General features: G+C 39.9%; 1 protein-coding gene across 9 annotated transcripts in view; it reads right to left on the reverse strand.

The window, feature by feature from the left end:
• The window catches only part of BACH2 (BTB domain and CNC homolog 2), a 274,189-nt gene that overhangs the window by 119,730 nt on the left and 134,346 nt on the right, over nucleotides 1-20,113 (reverse strand). For 6 of the 9 annotated variants that reach the window (XM_019496904.2, XM_059732065.1, XM_019496905.2 and 3 more), the window contains one exon: nucleotides 8,663-8,812. The exons of 2 other annotated variants lie outside the window; for them this stretch is intronic. The gene's annotated coding sequence lies outside the window, so the exon portion shown is untranslated. Of the gene's footprint in view, nucleotides 1-715; nucleotides 911-8,662; nucleotides 8,813-20,113 lie in introns of all 9 variants that reach the window. One more of the 9 variants, XM_059732063.1, reaches the window with a different exon arrangement.

The following is a 20,113-nucleotide window of genomic DNA, read 5'->3' on the forward strand; positions in this document are numbered from 1 at the left end:
TTTGTTCTTATTCGCTGTCTGGGAGACAGGTACTCATGTTTTCTAAGCATTGATCAATTTTACATTGTTAATGAACAGGATATATTTCCTTTTCTAGCTCTTTCAAACTGGTGATTTAGAAGGGACTATTTTTGACTTATCAGTGAGAAATTATACTGAATGCACTACCTAGAATCTGTTTTTTTCCCCCAAAATCCCTTCACACTCATAATAGCAGCATTAGAAGAACTAGAGACTCTCTAGTTCTCATGCTTTCATTTCGTCATGCTTAAATTCCATTTTACTTAAATTTGCTCTGCAAATTACTTAATTTTTTATACATGACCATTCAAAACCTAGCCACACGCAAGCTACAGTCACCATTCTCTTCTATGCTTGACATGTTTCTCCTTACCCCACACATGTTTCTAAGCAGTACAAGTATGAGCAAAGCCATCATGCGAATATCTTCACAGGACTAACCAAAAGAAAGAGAGAAAAAGAGAGGAAGGAAGGAAGGGAGGTCTGGGGGTATAGGAAGGAAAGCCGACAGTCTGCTTTCATTAATCATCTCACTCTTCTTGAAAACGCAAGTTATTATGGCTACTAAAGCTTCAATTATAACACTCTTGCTCTCCGTAAATCATAACAGGAAACATGTGCAGCAAGCGAGCGATTAGTATTTAACAAAATAATCTGCGACACAAAGTGTCAGCTCCAGAAAACTTATCTTTACCTGCACTTGCTCATTAACTGCAGACTAGACAAAACTGCCCGTCATCTTCTAGTAATTAACATGTAGTCTCACGCAGAGCCAGCTGCTCCAAACACCTTGCAGTTTACACAATACTGTCGAAGTCAGGTATACTCTTTTCTCGTGATGATTTTAGGTCGCAGGAACTTCTGGTGTGTGCTGTACAGGTGCAGGTATCTAAGTATTATGAAAAAATGGGTCATACTCCACTGGGTTACAACCACACCGCCCCCAAATCGAGCACTGAATGACTGTACAGTGCCCTGCAAGGGAAGAGGGACAGATTTAAGCAGCAGTGAAAACAAAACTCATGTGGTAAAATTAATTTTAGTTTTCACTGGTTTAGGTTAAAGAGAAAGTTGATTTCACTGCCACCGTCTTTCAGTATCTTCTTAATAAAAGATAAGCATGGGCAGGTGGGATATTCTGTGGGAAACTTGAGTGTCATGAAGGTACTGTCCCCCCCACCTACGGGGAAATGCTAGTAATCACAGTCCCTTGTGGTAAAAGGAAATGTTATCAGTCTGAGCCAAGAACTGACTCAGTCACTCAGGCTGACACACACAGACTCCCATCTGTGCCAGATACAAAACTTCTCAATAACATCACCAACACGTGAAAACAAAAAAGTAAACATATCAATAATAATACTTCACACCTACGTAGCACCACACACCTCTGAAGTGATGCACAAACACTCTATTCAGTTTGATTCGTTGTCATCAGATCAAATCCTACCATTCCTCTCAATAGTAGCAACAGTATGAAGAAAGAATGCAAACTGTCACATTAATAGCTTTATGGTACTACTCAAACCATGGATAAAATAAAAAATGGAAATACTTATTTCTTCCAGATAGGGTGCCATAGTTTCAGCAGAAAAGCTGGTCAAATACGCAACTCCTGCTATGGACAACAGTTACTAAAATTACTAAAAACTCCCTCCCTCCTCAAACCTCATTCTATAAATTCTCAAGCTGGGGCATATTTCCAGTTCATACACAAACACACAGCAATTATACATAAAGTTCTAGCTAATATTCTCCAGATTATACTGAAGAACTAGACATATCTGCTTTACATTTATTTAAGAATATCATAAAAAACAGATTTATTGCAAATATTTATCAAATATAAGGCAGTTTGATGCTGCTGCTAAAGAGGCAAAACTTGTTCTGGGATGTGGAATAGACATGTCATATACAAGATAGAGATCATTATTCCACTCTGTTTAGCACTGATGAGTCCACACCTGAGATACTGTGTCTAATTTTGTACATCACATTTTTAAGAAAGATTTAGACAAACTGGAAAGAATTCACAGTCTGTTTGCATCCCAGATAGTGCGAGGTGGGGAACATAGATTTCATAGAAGTTAGGGCTGGAAGGGAACTTCATCAAGTCCAGCTCCCTGCCCCAGGGGCAGGAAGTCAGCTAGGGTCAAAGGATCCCAGCAAGATAACCATCCAAGCGCTTCTGGAATGAGTGGTGCCTGCACCACTTCTAGAGGGAATTTATTCCAGGTCTTTAGGGCTCGGACAGTAAAGAAATTTTTTCTTGTGTCCAGCCTAAAATGGTCTTCAAGGAGTTTATGACCGTTGGTCCCTGTTTTTCCTTGGGGCACTTTGGTGAACAGACATTCTCCCAGGTCCTGATGTATACCCCTTATGTGCATGATATAGAAGAACAGGGATTTTATTTACTTATTTATTTATTTGTTTTTACAGAATTAGGTTCCATAGCCAGTTATGAAGATAAGAGTTTCAAAACTAGCCAGAAGTACATATGCCCACAGCCAAAGAACTGCATAGGACTACTGAGATGCTCTAGTTGTGTGCTTCAGCTTTTATTTTAAAGGGTGCTGCTTATCCAATTGGCTCTAATGGGGCCGCTGATGAACTCCAGGTGACTGGATAGGTGGCATCCTTTGAAATAAAAGTTACAGCAGCATATAAGTGGCTTGGGTTTAATTTGGCAATTTACTGTGAATTAAACTCATATCTGAGTAGCTCACAATGTATGTGCCATTTCCAGTCTTCCAGCATGTAAAAGTCTGATTTAAAAGGGGGCAATGATCAATTACTATGGAGGGTAGTATTAACTGGCTCAATTCACAGGGCAGATGTAACAGGCAACAGGGCAGATATTAGAAAAACACTTTTCTAATGATAAGAATGGTTAAATACTATAACAGGTTACTGCAGATAGGTTGATATTAAGAAACACCATCTGTCAGCAATGATATAGGCATATTTGATCCTGCTTTAGAACAGGGGGATGGACTAAAGTCCTTTCTGTGATTTCTTCCTCTGTCACAGGGTGGCTGGCTGAGTAGCATGCCGATTCCTGTACCACCACTGTGGTAAAAGGCAAGTAGCAGGGAAAAGCATTTCTATCACTGAATGGCACTCAACAATGAACCTGAAATCTCCATCATGTCCATCTCTCTCACTTCTCCACTTTCACAAAAAACCCTACACCACACCAAAACTGTATCCTAAAGCAGAATGTTGAGCCAAGAAAGGGAAAAAGACATATTTCACAAAATCCACTTGGGGTTTCAGTACTGGTATTCACTGTACGTGGACAGTATTCTGATAGTATGATGGGTGACAGTTTAACCTCCTCGCAGAGACAGACAGATAGCAGTACTCTCCACTATTAAAGGCTGCACATTCAGCCTTGTGAACACTTCCTTCCCCAATTTAAAAAAGCCCATTTCTTCAAAAGTGCACAAACACTTGACCCTTGAAGTGCGTACCCTGTTCAGTTTACCTGTATGTACAGTAAAGTGTAACACATCCCCATATTTCATGACATTCACCAAGTAAGTAACATGCAAGTCAGATGTGTTCATTTTTTTTCCAAAGTAGGCCTGCTGTGAACACAAGTAATCCTACCATCATATAAAAAAAGGAAGCATAGAAAAAGAGAATTTTTCCTGCAGTGTCATGACAGATGTGGCACAGAATCCAGAAATACTGGACACAGGAATCCACTTCTGCATGCTCAGCAATAGCAATACTACCTTTTTCCTTCCATACTGCCATGACAGCTGAGAACTACTATAACAGATATAAAACTCTAGCAACTGGGTTTTTCACAGGATGTGCCTCCTCACTTAGAGATCTGATTCTCTTGTTGGTCTAATGAAGTCTGATTTTTGCGATCACTGGATATAGAATAAAATCAATCTGTTCCTCATGTCTGGGCTACAAGTGGGCAGGTGACAGACATTTAATCATCAAATTGTAAATGTCAAAATAAAAAATATATATATTTCTGTGTAGCAAGTGCTGGTGGGCAGGTTTAAAAACTTTTAAAGTGGATATAAAGAAGTAATCTGAAAACTGTTATTATCTGCAGATTATAGAAATTATTTTATGTGTTTTTGACTAATACCTTTAAGAGTCTCTTAAATTCTCAACAAAAATATTTGTATTAGTATAAATTAAGACAGTCTTAGACTGCTTAGAATACTATTGATTGGCATATTGTTTTTGCCTTTTCAAAAAGAAATGATGAAAAAACACTGCAAAAAAGTGAACTTAGCTTTTAAACTGCAGTTCAAAATGCAGCTCACTTCCATTGTGATGTCAACAGGACAGCTGTGTAGCCATAGCCTAACATTTGCTGAAAGAAACTGTAATTTCAATAGCATCTGACCAAAACCCAATTTGTACCACACTATCAGAGATAGTATGTGGGAACAATATATAAGCTGTTCAAAGAAGAACACACTCTCTTCCTGACTTCCCTACTCCATCACTATATATAGGTTTGTGAATGATACGAAGCGTTAATTAAGCACCTGAAACCTTGACCTCATATCTGTATCGGCAAACATGGATCCAGATGCAGGGTTGGATCCTAGGCCAGTAATGACACTACAATTAAGATGATTTTTTTCAGGCAGTTTGTGTCATGTTTCAAGTTTTGCATGGTCCTAAGCACAATGCCAACACTCAAAACTAATTTAAGTATTTTACGTTTCTCCCAGCTACACAGTTTCTTCAAGTTAATTTGGAGATCCAAAGAACTTGAATTAATAAGAGAGGCTTTTGTTTTCTTAATGGGATGATAAACACTGAGTTAGGGGTGATAAACACTGTGTTGTCAACTCCCTGCTGGCTGGTCAGGAACAGTGAGGGGAGGGGGTACCTCCCTAATCAAAATGTCCTGTCAGGGCCTGGCTACACCCTCCCTCAGCTCAGCACCATGGAAGGGAAGGGATGGCTGCTCTGGCATGCCCCCTGGTTTCTAGCCTGAGCCACTGCAGGCATATGCCTCCATTTCTTCAGTCCAGAGTGGATGTCTGTACGACACAAACTGGTTCAGCCTAGCCATGTTAGACTAACTTGCAAAGATTGAACCAATTAAGGCCCAGGCTTTTTGAATTTCTGTCCCTAGCCTAATAGTCTGCATCTATTAGCAACTGAACCTATGCCACCATTAAAATTTTATGCAGGCCCCTTACTACCTGTTTGAAAATGACTTTCACTTACTACCAAGTCTATCTGCATTTTTGCAGCTCCATTTTTAGCGCCTTTTTAATATACTTCTTTTTCTAACATCTCTGATTTTTTAATGCAATTTTTTGCTTCAACTAACACCCCTTCCTCATAATTTTAGAATTAGCCAGTTTATCCATACTACATGCCTGTGTATACATATGTAAACTCTCAAAATGAAAAAAAAAATTTGAAAAAAAAATAAATCTAGTGACAGGTATACAATGGATAGGGATTTTTGTCATATTGCTACAATGAAGTTCTGCATACCTACTTTTCAGCTATACAAACAGTATTAGATAAAGCATTAACAGAATGTATAAAACTCCCTGATTCTAGCCACATGCAAGTTATGCTGTTTTAATAAAAGACAGAATTTTGCCAACATAGTTCAAAACCCAGTGATCAGAATATGAATACACACACACACACACACACACACACACACACACACACACACACACACTAAATAGGAATTTTTAGTTCAGGGGCCAAGATATGCACATTGATTATATAGTTAAGGTTCAGCTAATCTGAAATAAAACAAAAACAATGAGAATATTCTGACCAGACAGCAAACTGCAAGCCTGTTACACCAATGCACAAAAATAAGGGAAGACTGCCAATCTCTACGATCAACATATCAGTTCATAGTCCCTTATTTATTGGAGAAATAAACATGTCAGTGTTTTCCTTGACTTTTATCTGCTTTCCTGACCTGTGAAGATCTTGCTAAAATTCATACCTTGGCCTTTATTTTGATGGCTATAGTGAGGAAACATAGGGTGCTGTCAGACATGGAAAAAACCCAACACAAAACAAAAAACAAAACAAAAAACTAATGCTTTGTTGGAAGAGGAATCATGTCAGTTTGATCTGGCTTGACCAGCATCTGCATAGCTCACATACATCAGCGGGGCTTTTTGGGAGTTTTATCTAATAGCTGATTTAATCAGTTTTATTTAATAGCTGAAGCACATGAGCTATACAGATGCTGGGCAAGCCGGGTCGTGCTGATGCGATTCGTCTTCTGGGCACGCGCTGCATTCAGCGCAGAGGTGCACTGAGCTGAAAGTAAAGCACTGGGGCTTTTTTCCCCCCCATGTCTGTAAGCAGCCAATGAGCAGCGTAACAGTAAGACTACTACAAAGAACACAACAAGATTTAAATCCTACTGGTGGGGACACTAGCAGCCTGGACAGTAGATGCCCTTATACAGGATACAGCAAGTCCTGAACCTTTCACCAGCATTTTTCATTCCATGGATTCCCCTAACGTTTTTCTGGTAGAGTTATTTGACCAGCTGCTGGTTGTCACATGCGTCTGTGCAGACAGGGCCATGGAATACAAGCAATGCAGGGCCTAGCCTTTTCCAGAGGGACAGCATCTCTGCTCTCAAAAGTGAGGGCAACATAAGCAGGAGCATCTTAACAGGTGTAAAAAATATTCTCTCCTGTTTCTGAAGACATTTTTTTTAGCCGTGCTCAGCTTTCCTATTTTCCTTCTTGTTCACGGATGAGACTAATGCATACTGGGGGCTGAGAATCAGTAAGCGCCACAGTTTGTTGCTCAGATTCATCTCTCTGCTCAGATGCTAGTCTTCAAGCTGCTCTGAAGCACAATCCATATCCCAGCAAAAAAACTCTTCAATTAGGATTCAGTTTTATTACTGTATTTTCTCATATACAGTATGCCCCGGAACACCTTGTGTTTGAAAGGCAGAATGAAGAAAAAAAGATTTTTCCAGAGTTATGGCTGCCTAGAGCAGGGACAAACCTAGTCTTCAAGCTGATTCACCCTCCCCTGCCTGCTTAACTACAGCTGAAATGCTACCTGCTTCTGAAGACTGGCCCCTCCCGATGGGTGGATCTATGATTCTGAAGAGGGCTAAAGAGTTTCCAAGGCTGCGAAATGGAGAACATATAGCAAGATTCCTCAAAGAAAGGTTAGCTTAATCAGTGGCACCAATCATTAGCGCCTCTGGACTGAAGAACAATGAATCACTGCAGTCAACTGACTCCCTTAGTTGCTTAAATAGTAATGCAACAACTGCTGCACAGTGAAGTAGAAAGCAAAGCAGAGTTCTTTTATCCCAGGCAAAAAATCAGCTTTCCTACTTAATACACACACCCCAATTTTGACAGGCTGATTTTTAGGGGAAACTTGCATCATACACTAGGAAATATGGTAAATGTTCAGCCCATGCTTTCTCCCAAGTTTGCCTGCTTGTGGGTTTCCATCCTTAAGAAGGCTCAAATCTTCCTTTATATTCTCCCTGTTGCACTCAGGATCATTGCAACAAAGCAACAACTCTTTACAGCCAGCTTCCCCTCTCTGCTGAACCTTCCCTTCAGATTTAAAACTGCTGACAGGTTTCACACGGCCAGACCGGGTTCAGCCCATCTCCAGGCAGATCACTGGTCCCTTTTTGGCCTGATCCAACAGGGGCTTCAATCAACTCCTTTGCACCATTTACAGCAATGTGCAATTTTTCCTACAGCAGATCATATTCTCATTCTCTGTGTGCATGAAAGCACACATGAACTATCATATGCTTACTGCTAACGTACGACCCCTGTCATTGTTACATCATTACTGAGCAGCAGGGAGGCAGCACAATCTAATAATTAAAGGAAGGACTAGGGTTCAGGACTCCTGGGTTCTATTCCTGCTTGATACTGCCAATGACTAGTTTTATAATCCACTGTGTTATTTTTTTCTTCTGCCTCTGTGGTGGTCTTTGACCAACCCTTAACCAATTACTGACATTCTTAAACAAAAGCATCTAGAAAAGTTGCAGTCACAACATAGATAAAATAAAACTTCAGCTTTAAAAGGCACTGCTTGCCTTGCAATATCCAAATAAAATCTGGTGAACAGTGATGTACCGGTTGTCACTCAAGAGGAAGCAAGACGGAAAGTAGAACCAAGAGGAAAGGACTCTATCCTAAAATGTACACAGCTGGGCAACTACGGGACTACAGTATCAAGAGCCAGCCTTTTATGAGTTCGAGTGTGCTGTGGTATAAGCTGGACATTAGGATTCACTGAGGTAAATAAAATTACATCCATGCATGTATATGCACATGCATGTGTGCATGCGTGCGTGCGTGCGCACACACACACTTACAAAAACAAAAAAGGGGGAAAAAACCCCCAACTACTCAATTTAAAACATGTTTTTTACCATGGAAGCCGAAGGTCTGCAAAATGACAAAATTACAATCACTAATTAGTTTTAAAAGTGAATAATAGTCCTCAGTATCCATTTATTCATAACCTAATGTTTTCTGTTGAATTACAGCTTTTAGGATGCTTTTTGAAGTATGATATTTATTGCTGGGTTTTTTTTCCCTGAGGTATTTTCATTCTTTGAATGCTTTTTTTTCTGGAAAAAGGAACTTGAATTAAGACTTACATGTAACTTTTCTAGGTTCTGTGCTAGCTAATATTCTCACGAGGCAGGAAACTGGGTGAATGGAGAAATTAGGAGACTACAGCAATCCATTAAGATGTGGAACTCTGCAGCGCTGTGGGGCAAAGTTCTGGCAGCTGAGCTGATATCAACCTAAAATACAAAAAAACCCAAACAAATCGTCATTTATCGAAATTCAGACATGAAATTTACATCAAGAATGATTTTCTTCTTCTACTTCTCCAGTTTTTTGCCTCGAGTATCCTTGTGAATTAGGCTATATGGCTCTCCCCTGTTGATCATCATCAGCAAATGTAGGAACCAAGGAAAACAATCATTAAGTTATTTCTGTAAACTAGACTCATTGATATATTTTGCAGCTCATTAGCTGCATCCAAATATTTTTAGCTGAGTATAAAAGTTTTTCAGACCCAGCATGACTATGTCTATTTTACAGCAAAAAGTTGTCTCTGAACTAGTTGTTACAACTCAGGAATGAGACTCTGGAGTCATTGGAGATAGTACTCTAAAAAAAAAAAAATGTCAGCTCAATGTGCAACGTCAACCAAAAAAGCCAATAAAATATTGGACATCATTAAGATGGGAACTGAAAACAAAACAGAGAACACCATCATGCCACTGTACAAATGCATGGCGCACCCCCATCTTGAATACCATGTACATTTTTCTCCACATCTCCAAAGTGAAGTAGTAGAATTATAAAAGGTACAGAGAAAAGAAAAACCAAAATGATCTAGGGTGTGGAGCACTGCTATGCCAGGAAAGACTAAAAAGGCTGGCACTCTGGAAAAGAGAAGAGTGAGGAGGGATATGACTGAGGTCTATAAAATCATGAAGCATGTGGACAAAGTGAACAGGAAACTGTTATTCATCAGGTCCCAGAATATTAGAACTATGGGCCACCAATGAAATTAGGAGGAGACAGGTTTAAAATAACAAAAGAAAGTACTTTTAAAAAATGTAACATACAGTTAACTTCTGGAATCCACTGCCACAGGAGGCAGACAGCATAGCCAGAGACAACAAGGGACTAGAAACATTCATGGATGATAGAACTACTGTATTTACTTAAAAAAAAAAAAGGTGAGGTTTCCCCCCCTTGCCCCAAATCAGCATGGGGAAAAAAGCTGCTCATCTTACATATGTACACAAGGAAACCTAATTAAACACATTGTCTATCATTAAACTGATGCCAAAAGCAGCACATGCTCAGTAACGGAAACTAACTATAAAGCTGATAAAATGCAGCCAACGCTGAGCATGACCATAGAACAAATGGCCCAGATTGGACACACATTCTCATGGGAACCTACCACAAGGACAGGTTAGTTCAGCCCATCTCAATAAGATGTATAGAAGCATCCCTTGCATGCAATCCCCCTTAGCGCTGACTCTTTTTCAAGTCATGAGCAGCCACTATACACAGAATACACTGACAGCCTTTTTACTCTCACAGCTGAGCTGCACCTGTCTTTCCCATTTCCAATTATTCCTGTTTCTTCACCAGCCTTAAATATCTGGCAAACATCATACGGTGCCCAAAACAGTTCACCAAAAATCCCACCGTCACCCCTTCTCTCAGCCTGTTGCAGATGGTTAGTGTGGCCCCACCCTCCATGAGATGAGGCCAGACCAGGTTGCCCTGCACCTCATCTCCATGTACATTTTTGGAGGAACTCAGGATTTGTGACAAGAACACCGGTTCCAGTCAGCATAGCTTGAAATGCTGTTGCCTCTGCTGAGGACCAGCCCAGTGAACTATATAGTAAATCATGAACCGTTTGGCTTTGGACTAATATCATACAAATGGGTTGTTAAAAAGTGCATTTATAGATTACCTGTGCTAAAACTTGCAGTACTTTCAAAAAGGGTAAACTGCATCAAGTCTGGATGAACCAGGTCTATAGGTCCCCATAGTAATGTGCATAGGTGAAAATTACTACAGGCACATTTATTTCAAATTCAGTGTTCTCAAATTTGCCTTTCACTTGCATGCACTCAGTGAGAGCAGGGTCTGATGGGGGGGAGAACAGGGCAAAGAAGCTGCATAACACCCCCCTCCCGATTTATCTTCCCTGCTGTAGCAGTGGGAGGAGAACAAGTTCAAGGCAAACCTCCCTGGAAAATTATAACAAATATATAAATTTCCACACATAAGAGTCCAATTATCATGGGGTTGTCTTATAGTCGAGTAAATACGGTATTATTAGCTGTTGAACAGAATGGCTGGAGATATTTTCTTTGGCGTCTCTAAACCAATAAAGGTAGATGACATGGAGGATAATGGATAGAGGACAGATCACTCTAGGTATATCTGGTTCAATGGTCTCCCTCTAGAGCATCCACTCCTGCCACTGTCAAACTGGATGAACCACTGATCTTACCTAGCATAGGCCTTCTTATATTCTTAGCTTACACTTCATTTGCAGACTATGTAGCGAAAACTACATTTTTGTACAGCACCTGACATTGTGGGGTCTGGATCCCTACCTGAGGCTCCTAGTCGCTACCTACCGTATAAGCAATTAAGTGTGGTCTTTCAGATTCATGAGGAAAGGCAGCCTGCAAAATACAAACCCTTTTAATATATATTGGCATAAGAGATTTACTTCCAAACCAACTCCTATTATTCTACTGAGTTTATATCCAAGGAGAAAACTATTCAGTCTTTTTTTTTTTTTTTTTTAATATAACCTATAACAAACAGACTAGGCAGGCATAAAATGACAACTTACTTCCAGTAATAATTAGTTTTGCCAAATCTTGGTTTGGATTTAATCATGGATTTTAAACTGACACATGAATTATACTTATGCTGTATTCTACAAGGTTTCAAGGAAGGAATTAATTTTTAATTTCATTCAATACTCTTAAGGTTATCATGGATCAAAGAATGGGGCAAAAACAAAACAAAACAAAAAACGTAAGTCCTGTGCAATTCAGTATCGACACGAGTAAGATGACAGCTGCTAAATGTGCTTGTGCAAAGAAAACAGCAAAAACTTACATGGATAAGCAAGATACTTAATCTAAGCTTCCCAAATATGAATGGAGGGTAACTGATGCAGTGCTGCCTTTCTGAGAACATTCTGAACTGAAGGAAGGGAATGTGAGCTTTCTGGAAGTGTTTCTGAAGCTTTTTTTAAAATCAAAAGTCTGAAATCTGAAAAAGTTAAATTAGCTTTCCCCCGACACTTTGTCTTAGCATTTTTCAGAGGAAAATGCTAAAGAGTTCTACAACTTTTAGGAAGCTTCAAATGTCTGCATCCCATCTGCCCATAAATATAAGTATATGAATAGAGCTGGGAGCCATGGAGTAAAAAAACTGCATGATTTATTCCTAGCATGAAGGTTGAGCAACAGGAAAGCAAAAGGTATGGATGCATGTTTCCACCTGTATCCAGCCTTTGATGCACTTTGGCTAGTTTTAAAAGCTTCTAAAATGTCGTCACAAAAGATTCCAATGAAAATTTTCTTCATTCAAATTTTCTGACAAGAATTAAATTTGGCTAAAAAAAATATAAAAAGTTGAAAACTCAAAAACTGGAAAACACTTTCCTAATCCAAGGTTTGTACCTAAAATGCAACCTTGTCAACCCTTCTAAATAACCTGCTTCCCCTGAGTAAATCTTTTGGATAATGACATGCTGGATGATTTGTTAAACGATGCTGAGTCCTCTATTTTTTAGCATGTGTATACTAAAATAATAAATATATAATGGCTCAGCCTCCTAATTTATGCAAATATCTTCTAGATAGACAAATAATTCACTGAGAAGTGGACCACAGATAAACACTTAGAAGCTTTATGATCTCAAATGTAACCACTATCCAAACTGTCTCTTAAGACTAAAAAAATAATAGTTAAGTATCTCAGATCAGAAGTCACAAGTAAAACAAAATTGTTTGTAAAAGTAAAAAAGAAAAAAAGAAAAGAAAAAATGTCGTTGACCCAACACACAAAGAAATAAACCAGAAAACGTAATAGAAGCCTCTGCTTTTTCAAGGACAAATTGCACTTTCAAGCTAAAATTACACTTGCTACTGCATGTTTGAAGAGAGGGAGGGAGAGGTGAAGGGAGGAAATAGGAAGAGAAAAAAAGGAGCCTTTCAGTGCTACACTGTTCTTGGAAGGTGTGATTGATGTTCACTGCTGTAGAAAGCATGGGACTGCATCCCAAGCATTTCATTCCTTTCTGCAAATGTCTCACTCTCTCTCTCTGTTCCCTAGATATTCTTACCCAACAGCAGATGATCCAGATAGCATCAGGTTTTACACATGATCTACAACATGAAAGCAGGAATCTCTCTGCCTAGGGGTCATACTAGGGTAGGATGAAACCTAATTCTCTATTGCATTTTGCTCAACAGCTACACTATTCCATGGTTTCCATTTTAGAAAGAAGTTTTTCGTTGGGAAACCAGGGAAATGATTTCAAGAAAATTTTTCAGTAACGTTGAAAACACACAAAACTTATGAGACATAAAAAAAGTAAGCTCATCTGAAATTAAAAGCAGGACTACAACCACATACAGTGAGTTAAAGCAACACGTTCCACAGAAAAAAAAATGCACTCTGTGCCTCCAGTATCCTGTCCAACTTCTGAGTGGCTGGAGGCTGCATGGCTCGTAGGCACAGTAGTGGAGATCATGGGCCCCCAGGCCAGGCCTCCCTACCCTGGGTTCACTACATGCCTGCCTCTCACCCTGCTGTAGTGTGCAGCAACCTCATCCTGCTTTAGTGTGCAGCTGTGCCACCACTGCAGCATATGCACTGGTGCAGGCACCCCTGCCCCCCTCATCTGCACCATGCACCTGCATGGATGCCTCTACTGTTGCGCTGCACACCCCTTGCTTCACCCTGAGCTCCCTGTACTGTGCTGTGCCACGACATCCCATTCTGTTGTGTGGGAATGAAAAGCAGAAACTGGAGAAAGAAGGGGGAGCCCAGTGACTCCAGCTGCTGTTGCAGCTCGAGGGATTCACAGCTGAACTGGGGGCCACAACTGAACCTCTCATGGGCCGCATGTGGCCTGCTGGCTGCAAGCTGGACAGCCCTGGTATATTTTAAGGCCTCCATCCTCTAAACATCTGCATGGGCAGTCATTGTACCTCTGGAAATCCAAGTACAGAACTGCAGAGAATTTCCCAAACTAAACCTTTGGTGCTTTTACATAAAGCCCCAAATCTTGGCTTAATGTGAATACAAGATAATCCTTACTTTTATTAAAAAATAAGTTTCTAGCTGTAGAAGAAAAAAAGCTTGAAAACATTTTTTTAAAGAGGAATTTATTTCATGGAAAACAATGCAGTTTGGTGTTCATGAAAGAAAAGATACCTTTAGAAGGATAAATAAAAAAAAAAAGAGCTGTTATACAGGTCTCTGGGAGTATTCCGACTGAAAAATGTGTTTCAAACTTGGGAGACAATATCATTTGTACTTCAACCTGGTCAAAGACTAGAAAAAGACAATAAAGGGGGAGGTCAGGGTAGAACAGAACCTGGTGGCTTCCTATAAGTATATAAAGGGGTGTACATCAAGATCTGGGGGAATGCCTGTTCACCAGAGCGCCCCAAGTGATGACAAGGTCAAACAGTCACAAACTCCTCCAAGACCGTTTCAAGTTGGACATAAGGAAGAACTTCTCTACCATCCAAGCCCACAAGATCTGGAACAGACTCCCTCCAGAGGTGGTGCAAGCACCTACTCTGGACTCCTTTAAGAGACATTTGGACATTTATCTTGCTGGGATCCTTTGACTCCAGCTGACTTCCTGCCCCTGGGGCAGGGGGCTGGATTTGATGATCTTCCGAGGTCCTTTCCAGCCCTAATGTCTATGAAATCCATGAAATATGTAGCTGCATTTGCAAAAATAAACAAACAATCCAATAAAAAAAAATTGAAGCCGGGGGGGGGGGGCGGGGGGAAATACTATGCAGGGTTGAGTTCCTTTATACTCCAGCTAAGATGAAGGTTTGAAAACAAGCTGGAGGAAAGGGGGTTGTTCAGCACTGCAGCTAACAGCTGTGTGGAACCTCTGAGGTGCTCCAGATGAGTTGAGAAGCAAAACAATAAACAGCTGAGCTGCTCTTCCTTAATTTGGCAACACACTGGGAGTTATGCAGGTTGAGAACCACCTGGATCTGAATGAGCTAGGTTCTAATGTATTTATATAAGAAGGACAAGTACAAAATTTGGAATGGGCTTCCAAGGGAGGTGGTGTTCTCTCCTACCTTAGTGGTCTTTAAGACTCTTTCCTGCCTAGGCAGGGGTTCGGACTCGATCTGTTGAGGTCCCTTCTGACCCTAGCATCTATGAATCTATTATACATCACAGACAAGCTAAGGAAGTACAGGCTGGATGAAGTGGATAGAAAACGGGCTGGATCCCTGGGTTCAGAGGGTAGTGATCAATGGCTTGGTGTCTAGTTGGCAGCTGGTATCAAATGGAGTGCCCCAGGGATTGGTCCTGGGCCGACTGCTTCCTCAGCTTGACAAAGGGTATTTATATCCAAAAGCTTGCTAAGAAGAATTTTTCCAGCTATTTGAGTTGATCTAATAAAAGACATCAGATTTACCCAAAGAACCTTGTCTGCCAAAGGGAAGTTAATACATTTACTTGTTAATCTCTCCAAATGATTAACTAAACAGATTATCAAATGACACAAACTGGCTACTGGTGCCCTATACAATATGGCACTAAAAATGCCAATATATAGAAAAAGTCTTATTTGATATCTTATTTCAAATTTTATAAGAATTCAAATGGGGCGTAACGTATTTCTCCGTAAGGGCAAGAGAGTGTTTGTTTGGTCAATAAAGTCACTAACATGCTCCAACTAAGTAGGAATGGAGATCACTAAAACTACCACACACACTTTACCAGAACTAGAGTCCCAAGACTAATGTGGGGTTTAACAGTTTTTACTCTGTTAAAAGATGGCTCTATACCTTTTGTTCATTAGTGTTATGCTCTGGGACTCGCCTGTGAAGCACATAGATTTACTTTCTATTCCACTAAAAGACTGACCATTCTAAACAGTTGTCATCATCTAATCATTTAAAACTCAAAGATGTTCTCCAAAACAAGCAAAGGGGCCACACAACCAGCTAATATACCAGTTCTCTCTAACTTTTTTTTTTTTAAACACATAAAGACATAGAAGATGGGTTAAAAAAAATATCCTAAGCAGGGGTTTTCTTTTAAAGTCTGACTAAAACATATCTGTCTGTTTTTCTCTAAAGTCCCCTCTCTCACACAAAAAGAGTGATGTTTAAACAGTTTTGGGAAACATGACAGTGGCCCTACAGTGTTTCTTTTTTACCTGCATGTATAGGAAAGAACTCAATCTATTATAACTAGAGCAGAACTGTATTTTAGGTTATATATAAGGTTAAGGAACTGTGTGTTAGCCTAGGAATATGTAGCAAATTCTAGTTTGTGCGTAGTCTAGGTCTTGCGTTTGAATTCAATAGAAGGTAATATTGACTCATCCACTAACCAGGCCATTTCAGGTCAAGTTCCTTATGTTAAGAGCCAAATGCTGCTCCTTGCTTCCTCTGATGCAAACCTGCTGTCAGTTGGTCCCAATGGATGTGAAGTAAACAGAAAATCTGCTTAATAGGCCAGACTCAGATTTAATTTGTAGCCATATCAAGTAGGAATTAACTTAAATCAGTAGATTACAAAATAGAAGTCAAGTCAGAATTGGTCCTCATGCTACTAACTCTCACTAGATTGCTCTTTTGAAGCAAGAGGAGACAGGATATGATAATGCGGCTCCATGCATGAAAGAGAGGCTTTTTCATTTCTTCATCTTCTCAGATCAAGTGGGGAAAGTTTTTTTGTTTAAAAAAAAAAAAGTTTTGGGGTTATTTTTTCATTCAGTTACAGCAAGAAAAGTACAATCATAATGGGAAAGGGGCTCAAAAATAATTCCCTGTTAAGACTACTTAAAAAGAAAAGCCAATAAGGCCATGCACACTAATGCTGAGAAAAAGGAAATGGTACTTCATTTCAGCCAGAGTCATAAATCTTACAAGTGAGTCTCTAACGGCAAAACAGCAAGCTGGGGAATTTTTATAAACAGATAATTAGCTGTGAGCTGATACCAGGTTTACTGTACTGTGTATTTTGTGTCGGGAGCACTGTGTGTTGTTTTCTGAACATTCAAAATAAACCACTGTAAAAAAATTAACTCTCAGGAAAAAACTCTAAAAAAAAATGTTAGATGTAGATGTATTTTTGCTCTTTATACAGCTAATAATAAAATTATTTTGAGAAGAACTGAGAAAGATTTTCACAGAAGGAAACGCCCTATGTAGCACTATTGTCATAAAGCTGATGTGTCTGCTACATGGTCAAAAGGATAAAACAGAATAGAGATTAAGGGTCTGATCTAGAAGCCAATCTCTATGCCTGTTTGCAGTAGCATAACTGAGGGAAGATGAACAGAACAGCAACTCTGAGCATCACCTTTGAAAAGGGATGCAAAAGCTGTTGGCACAGCGGTGGTTGACTGCACTGCTGCAGTCAGCGCAGCAAGAGCCAGAGCTTCCTTGGATGTCCCATAGCTGTCTTGGTAACACAGTTGCACTATTACCCCTCTGTGTCTGTGGACAAACAAGCAACTGAAAGTTGTCCATGCTGGCTCCTTGTAGGCTGGTTTATCCAAGAGAAAGTTCAGCCCACTTGGCAAGCTCCAACAGAAAAATGAGAAGCAATTCAACAGCTAAAACGTGTAAAAGCTGTCTAGAGTAGTGGTTCTCAACCAGGGTGTGCCAGCAGCCTGGGGTGCCTTGAGGTCCTTTCAATGTTAGCACTGTTGGGTTTACAAACATAATTCACAAGATAAACCCAGAAGCTTCAAAAAGAAATCCATAGTTGTGATTTTTATGAGTTCTTTGCAACAGCAAGAATTGCTTTATTTTTTTTTTTTGTAGTCAAATGAAGAGTGAAAACTAAGAGCTGGTATTTTCTGAAGGGTGCCTCCAGTCTATTCCATGGGTGCCTTGACTCTAAAAAGGTCTAGAAGAAAGCCTCCCGCCTGGCCCCACGTAAGGAACATGATACTTCCTGTCCCGAGACATACTCTTGCTTTGTTTTCAACTGAAAAAGTATTTAACTTATTGGCAGATGTGCGCTAACAGACTTAACCAATCCTGATAAACGGGGTTGGTGGTCAGTTACTGAATGTGATGGGTGATTGTACTAAAAAGGGCACACATCAATTAGGGTCCTCCCCTTTGAGCCATTTGTCTGCAAGATTCCAGGACACATGACATTATATCAGAAAAAATCTGATTTTGAGGAACACCAGATCTGGAAATCTTCAGCCAAAAGGGCGCTCTCTCACTGACTGAGGCTGAGAATTGAACTGTCCAGGCAGCCGCCTGGCAACATACACTCGTTAAAATCCTCCCTTGGCTGACAGTTTAGTCAGACAAAGGAAATACAACTTTTTCTATAGGATATTTGAGGAGGCACTGAGCTCTGGGTCATTCCCTTTCCTTAAACATCTGGGTACATCATAGGTTCTCTATGTGGGAAGATAATGGTCAAAATCAGTAGCCAAGTTTTGGGTTAAGCAGCTCAGTCACAGTTCAAAAGAAATTAATTCCACAAAATGTATGTAGTTACACAGGACTCCAGACATGCTGCAGTAGGCTAGCAGCAAAAGAGACTGCTAGGGCCTCCATGCATTATACAGGTTGTGCTTACTTTCCATCTACCTTCCTCATGTTTTCTGCAATACCATGCAAGAGTAAATAATACGCAGGATTTGTCGATCACACTCCCGTGCTGACCTGAGAGGTGTCCAAAGACATGCATCAAGCCCAGAACAATCAACCTTTTGGCTGTCTACATAGGGTTCAAGAACAACACTCAAGTCCAAAACTTAGATTCCTCTATTTGGTACTGTCTGCTAGACTAAAGAGTGTCTTTCCAGTGTTGGTGCCTTTACACCTTTAAGCTGCCTTTATCCAGGCTGCCTTTACCCTGTTAAGTTACAATTATGAATCCTTAAAGATTCAGTCGAGTGATATATGGCTGTCACAGACATCTTTAAACACATCACTGGCTGCCCTCTGAGCTGATTAATTGGCGACCACAGACAAGAGACTTGAAAAGACGGATCCAAATTTAACCTCAAAGTGAAAAATGTCATTCAGGCAAGTGTATCAAATGAAGTTACAACAAAACAAAAGGTCTTGATTACTATTTCAACAAAGCCAACAATTCTACCTGTCAGTTGGCCTAACAGTCAACATGCCCAAGAACTTAAAGCAGTGGTAATACCACCCAAATGGATACATGTACCAGTATCTCTGTGGTGATTCTGCCCTCTGCCCCCTTAAGTCCTGAGCTGAGAAAAAGATCTTGCAACAATCCTGACCATGCTACTAAAATAAGTCTAAACCAAAAGCTTAGATTCAAGAAACCTGGTACAAACTGTTTTATCTAATAAGATAACAGATCATTCAGCTGAACTGAAGTTCAGCTGGTCTTCGGTACGGTCTTTGTATTTAATATTACTCCATTTGGGTACTATTTGGCTTTATTTACAGGATCTTAGACTAACTGAAACATTCTGTAATCCTGTCTAGATGTTTTATTATTAAATGCTACACCTCCTACTCACAAACACCCAAAATAAATATTCTCTTGCATAGTAAACATTCCAACAAGAGTTACCTTAGCAAGAACTATGAATAGGCATTCTTTTAGTTTGGTAAACTGTAATTAATAAAATGCTCTGGATCCAGAACAAACGAAGTTTGTAGAACATTTACTGCTGTCTCATCAGCCTTGCAAGGAGATCTGCAACTTCCTTAATAAGTTACAAAGAGCCTTTTTCCCCCCTCTTATACTGTGATTTTCATATGTGGATCTCAAAGTCTTTTTTAACAAGGTTGTATGAACCCAATTTTACAGTTCAAGGCATTTATGGGCAGCAGCTATGACTGCATCATCAATGCTCAGTGACAGAATTGGGCATGGATGCAAATCTCATATCCTAGTATTAAATAGCAAAAAAAAAAGTACATCTGACCCTTTGAAAAGTTAGTCTTTAAGTAATGTTTGTACCTTTTGCATCGTTGGCTTTAATTAATGGCGCTCAACCAGGGTGCTGTGGCACCCTGAGGTGCCTTGAAATTTTTCAAGGGTGCCATGCAATGCTAGCACTATTAGGTTTGCAAGCATGATTCACAAGATAATCTTGGAGATTTCAAATGGGAATCCATAGTGTCCCAAGCCCTCTGGACTGTTGTAGTTTTGGAGTTCTTTGCAACAGAACTGCCCTGTTTTTCTGCAGTCAAAAAAATAAGTCAAAACTAAGAGCTAGCATTTTCTAAGGGTTGTCTTGAGTCTAAAAAGGTTAAGAGCTACTGGCTTAAATGATTATTTGTACCATCTTTCAGAGATACAAC

The sequence above is a fragment of the Alligator mississippiensis genome, chromosome 1 (assembly GCF_030867095.1).
Source record: "Alligator mississippiensis isolate rAllMis1 chromosome 1, rAllMis1, whole genome shotgun sequence".
In the NCBI taxonomy this organism is placed as follows: Eukaryota; Metazoa; Chordata; order Crocodylia; family Alligatoridae; genus Alligator; species Alligator mississippiensis.